We start from the raw sequence: 7,500 nt of genomic DNA, 5'->3' as shown, positions 1-7,500 counted from the left end.
GGGTAAAAAAGTCGGAGCCAATGCACGCCATGCCTGTGCTTGCTCTACACGTCTCACCCTTCCATTCCCCCTCGCGGCCAACGATACCAGCCTTTGGCCGTGTCCGCTTTACTGTCACCGTCGTTTGTCCCGTCGTGGTTGGGGTTATATATATCGTTTTTCCCGTGTTAACCTGTGCCGACTGGTCGGGGGGTCACCCGTTGTTGAGACGAGTGCGGTCCCCGGGCCATGTGCGGACACAACTTTCTTCCGTGCGCCGGCCGTTTCCCGGTTGAGACCGGGGCGACCTTTGCGAGACGTGTCAGATGCGATGATACCAACGCTAGTACCGTGCGACTGATTTTTGCCTGCGTCTCTGGACCCATTGGTGGTTCGTACCCGGACTGCCGTGGTGACCGTAGCCGGAGGCGTAGGGTCGTGCAGCCACTATGTCGCCTTTACCAAGTGAATCGGGAACCGTGGAATGAACGAGAGATCGGACCGGCAAGTGCATGCCTCTCACCGTCCTTTACTATCGCGTCTATCCCTGACAGCGAAGATCGGGTCTTCACTGCTCCCATGATATGAAGTTGCACACGACGACTGGGGATTCCAAGATTTCAAAAATTTTCAAAATTTTTAAAAGACGGCACAGCCGGGGCAGGTGCGGTCGCCCGTCAATCCGACGATCCCCACTACCCATCCGACCCCTAACATGTGTGCCGTTCTGGCCCCGGAAGGAATTTTCGACATTTGAAAAAAAAAAAAAAAAAAAAAATTTCATCGGGCTTACCCGCGGCTGAGAAGGTACGTGGTCGACCTGATAGCGGTGCTACCGCATGCGATGGGAAATTTTTTTTTTTTTTTTTTTTTTTTTTTTTTTTTTTTTTTTCATCGGGCTTACCCGCGGCTGAGAAGGTACGTGGTCGACCTCGATAGCGGGGCTACCGCATGCGATGGGAAAAAAAAAAAAAAAAAAAAAAAAAAAATTTTCATCGGGCTTACCCGCGGCTGAGAAGGGACGTGGTCGTCCTCGATAGCGGGGCTACCGCATGCGATGGGAAATTTTTTTTTTTTTTTTTTTTTTTTTTTTTTTTCATCGGGCTTACCCGCGGCTGAGAAGGTACGTGGTCGACCTCGATAGCGGGGCTACCGCATGCGATGGGAAAAAAAAAAAAAAAAAAAAAAAAAAAATTTTCATCGGGCTTACCCGCGGCTGAGAAGGGACGTGGTCGTCCTCGATAGCGGGGCTACCGCATGCGATGGGAAATTTTTTTTTTTTTTTTTTTTTTTTTTTTTTTCATCGGGCTTACCCGCGGCTGAGAAGGGACGTGGTCGACCTCGATAGCGGGGCTACCGCATGCGATGGGAAAAAAAAAAAAAAAAAAAAAAAAAAATTTTTCATCGGGCTTACCCGCGGCTGAGAAGGTACGTGGTCGACCTCGATAGCGGGGCTACCGCATGCGATGGGAAAAAAAAAAAAAAAAAAAAAAAAAAATTTTCATCGGGCTTACCCGCGGCTGAGAAGGGACGTGGTCGACCTCGATAGCGGGGCTACCGCATGCGATGGGAAAAAAAAAAAAAAAAAAAAAAAAAAAAATTTTCATCGGGCTTACCCGCGGCTGAGAAGGGACGTGGTCGACCTCGATAGCGGGGCTACCGCATGCGATGGGAAAAAAAAAAAAAAAAAAAAAAAAAAAATTTTCATCGGGCTTACCCGCGGCTGTGAAGGGACGTGGTCGTCCTCGATAGCGGGGCTACCGCATGCGATGGGAAAATTTTTTTTTTTTTTCATCGGGCTTACCCGCGGCTGAGAAGGGACGTGGTCGACCTGATAGCGGTGCTACCGCATGCAATGGGGAAAAAAAAATCTTTTTTCAGCGGGCTTACCCGCGGCTGAGAAGGTACCGCGGGTATCAGTGTACGTGGTCGACCCGATAGCGGGCTACCGCGGGTAAAGGGACGTGGACGGCCGTGCTAGCGGGCTACCGCGGGTATCATCGTACGTGGTCGACCCGATAGCGAGCTACCGCGGGTAAAGGGACGTGGACGGCCGTGCTAGCGGGCTACCGCGGGTATCATCGTACGTGGTCGACCCGATAGCGGGCTACCGCGGGTAAAGGGACGTGGACGGCCGTGCTAGCGGGCTACCGCGGGTATCATCGTACGTGGTCGACCCGATAGCGAGCTACCGCGGGTAAAGGGACGTGGACGGCCGTGCTAGCGGGCTACCGCGGGTATCATCGTACGTGGTCGACCCGATAGCGGGCTACCGCGGGTAAAGGGACGTGGACGGCCGTGCTAGCGGGCTACCGCGGGTATCATCGTACGTGGTCGACCCGATAGCGAGCTACCGCGGGTAAAGGGACGTGGACGGCCGTGCTAGCGGGCTACCGCGGGTATCATCGTACGTGGTCGACCCGATAGCGAGCTACCGCGGGTAAAGGGACGTGGACGGCCGTGCTAGCGGGCTACCGTAAGAAGGGACGTGGTCGACCCGATAGCGGGCTACCGCAGGTAAAGGTACGTCGACGGCCTCGGTAGCGAGCTACCGCGGGTAAGAAGGGACGTGGTCGACCCGATAGCGGGCTATCGCAGGTAAAGGAACGTCGACGGCCTCGGTAGCCAGCTACCGCGGGTAAGGAGGGGACGTGGTCGACCCGATAGCGGGCCATCGCAGGCAAAGGAACGTCGACGGCCTCGGTAGCCAGCTACCGCGGGTAAGGAGGGGACGTGGTCGACCCGATAGCGGGCCATCGCAGGCAAAGGAACGTCGACGGCCTCGGTAGCCAGCTACCGCGGGTAAGGAGGGGACGTGGTCGACCCGATAGCGGGCCATCGCAGGCAAAGGAACGTCGACGGCCTCGGTAGCCAGCTACCGCGGGTAAGGAGGGGACGTGGTCGACCCGATAGCGGGCCATCGCAGGCAAAGGAACGTCGACGGCCTCGGTAGCCAGCTACCGCGGGTAAGGAGGGGACGTGGTCGACCTGATAGCGGGCTATCGCAGGTAAGGGAACGTCGACGGCCTCGGTAGCCAGCTACCGTGGGTAAGAAGGGACGTGGTCGACCTGACAGCGGGCTAGCGCGGGTATAAGTGTACGTGGACGGCCTGATAGCGGGCTACCACGGGCTTATGCGGGTCTTCACGTGCCTACGTAGACTTTAACCCGCGGTAGCCCGCAAAAGGCCGACCACATACCTTTACCTGCGGTAGAGACCCGTGATCGCCCGCTACCAGACAGGCCGACCACGTACCTACACGTATCGAGGAATAATGCCAGCCTGGGTCCTGACACGGCCTAAGTAACAGGCTTTAGGGTTAGGGTTAGGGTTAGGGTTAGGGTTAGGGTTAGGGTTAGGGTTAATTTAGGGTTAGGGTTAATTTAGGGTTAGGGTTAGGGTTAGGGTTAATTTAGGGTTAGGGTTAGGGTTAGGGTTAGGGTTAATTTAGGGTTAGGGTTAGGGTTAGGGTTAGGGTTAGGGTTAGGGTTAGGGTTAGGGTTAGGGTTAGGGTTAGGGTTAGGGTTAGGGTTAGGGTTAGGGTTAGGGTTAGGGTTAGGGTTAGGGTTAGGGTTAGGGACGGGCATCGTCAAGAGGCGGCTTAGGGTTAGGGTGTACGATGCCTGCCTGCCTTCGTTACGTTACGTTACATGAAATGTGATCGTTTCATCGAGAGACCTGCTGTACTATTCTTACGTGCGGCTTCCCGATGAAAAATTGTCAACCTGTAACACTTTTTGACTAGGCTATGGCTTTGGCCGGCCGCCGATGGTCGAGAGACCCGCGGTAACCTGTCCGCGTCTCACGTGCGACATCCCGATGAAAATTTCACCCACGTAAAAAATATTTACCGAGGGTATTGTTTGCCGGCCTGGATGGTCGAGAGACCCGCGGTAGCTCGCCTGCGTCTAACGTGCGGCTTCCCGATGAAAATTTCACCCTTCTAAAAAATTTTTTACCGAGGGTATAGTTTGACGGCCTCGATGTGTCGAGAGACCCACGGTAGCCTGTCCGCATCTTACGTGCGGCTTCCCGATGAACATTTCAGCCTTGTAAAATTTTTTTTACCGAGGGTACAGTTAGACGGCCTCGATGGTCGAGAGACCCGCAGGAGCCTGCCTGCGTCTAACGTACGGCTTCCCGATGAACATTTCAGCCTTGTAAATTTTTTTACCGAGGGTATAGTTAGACGGCCTCGATGTGTCGAGAGACCCGCGGTAGCCTGCCTCGTCTAACGTGCGGCTTCCCGATGAACATGTCACCCTTCTAAATTTTTTTTACCGAGGGTATAGTTTGACGGCCTCGATGTGTCGAGAGACCCACGGTAGCCTGCCTGCGTCTATCGTGCGGCTTCCCGATGAACATTTCAGCCTTGTAAATTTTTTTTTACCGAGGGTACAGTTAGACGGCCTCGATGGTCGAGAGACCCGCGGTAGCCTGCCTGCGTCTATCGTGCGGCTTCCCGATGAAAATTTCACCCTTGTAAAAATTTTTTACCGAGGGTATAGTTTGAAGGCCTCGATGGTCGAGAGACCCGCGGTAGCCTGTCCGCATCTTACGTGCGGCTTCCCGATGAACATTTCAGCCTTGTAAATTTTTTTTTACCGAGGGTACAGTTAGACGGCCTCGATGGTCGAGAGACCCGCAATAGCCTGCCTGCGTCTAACGTACGGCTTCCCGATGAACATTTCAGCCTTGTAAATTTTTTTTTACCGAGGGTACAGTTAGACGGCCTCGATGGTCGAGAGACCCGCAGTAGCCTGCCTGCGTCTAACGTACGGCTTCCCGATGAACATTTCAGCCTTGTAAAATTTTTTTTACCGCGGGTACAGTTAGACGGCTTCGATGGTCGAGAGACCCGCGGTAGCCTGCCTGCGTCTAACGTGCGGCTTCCCGATGAAAATTTCACCCTTCTAAAATTTTTTTACCGAGGGTATAGTTTGACGGCCTCGATGTGTCGAGAGACCCACGGTAGCCTGCCTGCGTCTATCGTGCGGCTTCCCGATGAACATTTCAGCCTTGTAAATTTTTTTTTACCGAGGGTACAGTTAGACGGCCTCGATGGTCGAGAGACCCGCAATAGCCTGCCTGCGTCTAACGTACGGCTTCCCGATGAACATTTCAGCCTTGTAAATTTTTTTTTACCGAGGGTACAGTTAGACGGCCTCGATGGTCGAGAGACCCGCAGTAGCCTGCCTGCGTCTAACGTACGGCTTCCCGATGAACATTTCAGCCTTGTAAAATTTTTTTTACCGCGGGTACAGTTAGACGGCTTCGATGGTCGAGAGACCCGCGGTAGCCTGCCTGCGTCTAACGTGCGGCTTCCCGATGAAAATTTCACCCTTCTAAAATTTTTTTACCGAGGGTATAGTTTGACGGCCTCGATGTGTCGAGAGACCCACGGTAGCCTGCCTGCGTCTATCGTGCGGCTTCCCGATGAACATTTCAGCCTTGTAAATTTTTTTTTACCGAGGGTACAGTCAGACGGCCTCGATGGTCGAGAGACCCGCAGTAGCTTGCCTGCGTCTAACGTACGGCTTCCCGATGAACATTTCAGCCTTGTAAATTTTTTTTTACCGAGGGTACAGTTAGACGGCCTCGATGGTCGAGAGACCCGCAATAGCCTGCCTGCGTCTAACGTACGGCTTCCCGATGAACATTTCAGCCTTGTAAATTTTTTTTTACCGAGGGTACAGTTAGACGGCCTCGATGGTCGAGAGACCCGCAGTAGCCTGCCTGCGTCTAACGTACGGCTTCCCGATGAACATTTCAGCCTTGTAAATTTTTTTTTACCGAGGGTACAGTTAGACGGCTTCGATGGTCGAGAGACCCGCGGTAGCCTGCCTCGTCTAACGTGCGGCTTCTTGATGAACATTTCAGCCTTGTAAATTTTTTGTTCCGAGGGTACAGTTAGACGGCCTCGATGGTCGAGAGACCCGCGGTAGCCTGCCTGCGTCTAACGTGCGGCTTCCCGATGAATATTTCACCCTCGTAAAATTTTTTTACCGAGGGTATAGTTTGAAGGCCTCGATGGTCGAGAGACCCGCGGTAGCCTGTCCGCATCTAACGTGCGGCTTACCGATGAAAATTTCACCCTCGTAAAATTTTTTTTACCGAGGGTATAGTTTGACGGCCTCGATGGTCGAGAGATCCGCGGTAGCCTGTCCGCGTCTAACGTGCGACACCGCGATGAAAATTTCACCCTCGTAAAAAATTTTTACCGAGGGTATAGTTTGAAGGCCTCGATGGTCGAGAGACCCGCGGTAGCCTGTCCGCATCTAACGTGCGGCTTACCGATGAAAATTTCACCCTCGTAAATTTTTTTTTACCGAGGGTATAGTTTGACGGCCTCGATGGTCGAGAGACCCGCGGTAGCCTGCCTGCGGTCTAACGTGCGGCTGCCCGATGAAAATTTCACCCTCGTAAAATTTTTTTACCGAGGGTATAGTTTGAAGGCCTCGATGGTCGAGAGACCCGCGGTAGCCTGTCCGCGTCTAACGTGCGACACCGCGATGAAAATTTCACCCTCGTAAAAAATTTTTACCGAGGGTATACTTTGCCGGCCTGGATGATCGACAGACCCGCGATAGCCTGTCCGCGTCCAACGTGCGACACCACGATGAAAATTTCACCCTCGTAAAATTTTTTTACCGAGGGTATACTTTGCCGGCCTGGATGATCGAGAGACCCGCGGTAGCCTGTCCGCGTCTAACGTGCGACACCACGATGAGAATTTCACCCTCGTAAAATTTTTTTACCGAGGGTATAGTTTGAAGGCCTCGATGGTCGAGAGACCCGCGGTAGCCTGTCCGCGTCTAACGTGCGACACCACGATGAGAATTTCACCCTCGTAAATTTTTTTTACCGAGGGTATAGTTTGAAGGCCTCGATGGTCGAGAGACCCGCGGTAGCCTGTCCGCGTCTAACGTGCGACACCACGATGAGAATTTCACCCTCGTAAAATTTTTTTACCGAGGGTATAGTTTGAAGGCCTCGATGGTCGAGAGACCCGCGGTAGCCTGTCCGCATCTAACGTGCGGCTTACCGATGAAAATTTCACCCTCGTAAATTTTTTTTTACCGAGGGTATAGTTTGACGGCCTCGATGGTCGAGAGACCCGCGGTAGCCTGCCTGCGTCTAACGTGCGGCTGCCCGATGAAAATTTCACCCTCGTAAAAAATTTTTACCGAGGGTATAGTTTGAAGGCCTCGATGGTCGAGAGACCCGCGGTAGCCTGTCCGCGTCTAACGTGCGACACCACGATGAAAATTTCACCCTCGTAAATTTTTTTTACCGAGGGTATAGTTTGCCGGCCTCGATGATCGAGAGACCCGCGGTAGCCTGTCCGCGTCTAACGTGCGACACCGCGATGAAAATTTCACCCTCGTAAAAAAATTTTACCGAGGGTATAGTTTGCCGGCCTGGATGATCGACAGACCCGCGGTAGCCTGTCCGCGTCCAACGTGCGACACCACGATGAAAATTTCACCCTCGTAAAAAATTTTTACCGAGGGTATAGT

This window comes from Mytilus trossulus, unplaced genomic scaffold, assembly GCF_036588685.1.
Source record: "Mytilus trossulus isolate FHL-02 unplaced genomic scaffold, PNRI_Mtr1.1.1.hap1 h1tg001320l__unscaffolded, whole genome shotgun sequence".
In the NCBI taxonomy this organism is placed as follows: domain Eukaryota; kingdom Metazoa; phylum Mollusca; class Bivalvia; order Mytilida; family Mytilidae; genus Mytilus; species Mytilus trossulus.
This window is presented reverse-complemented; position numbering follows the sequence as displayed.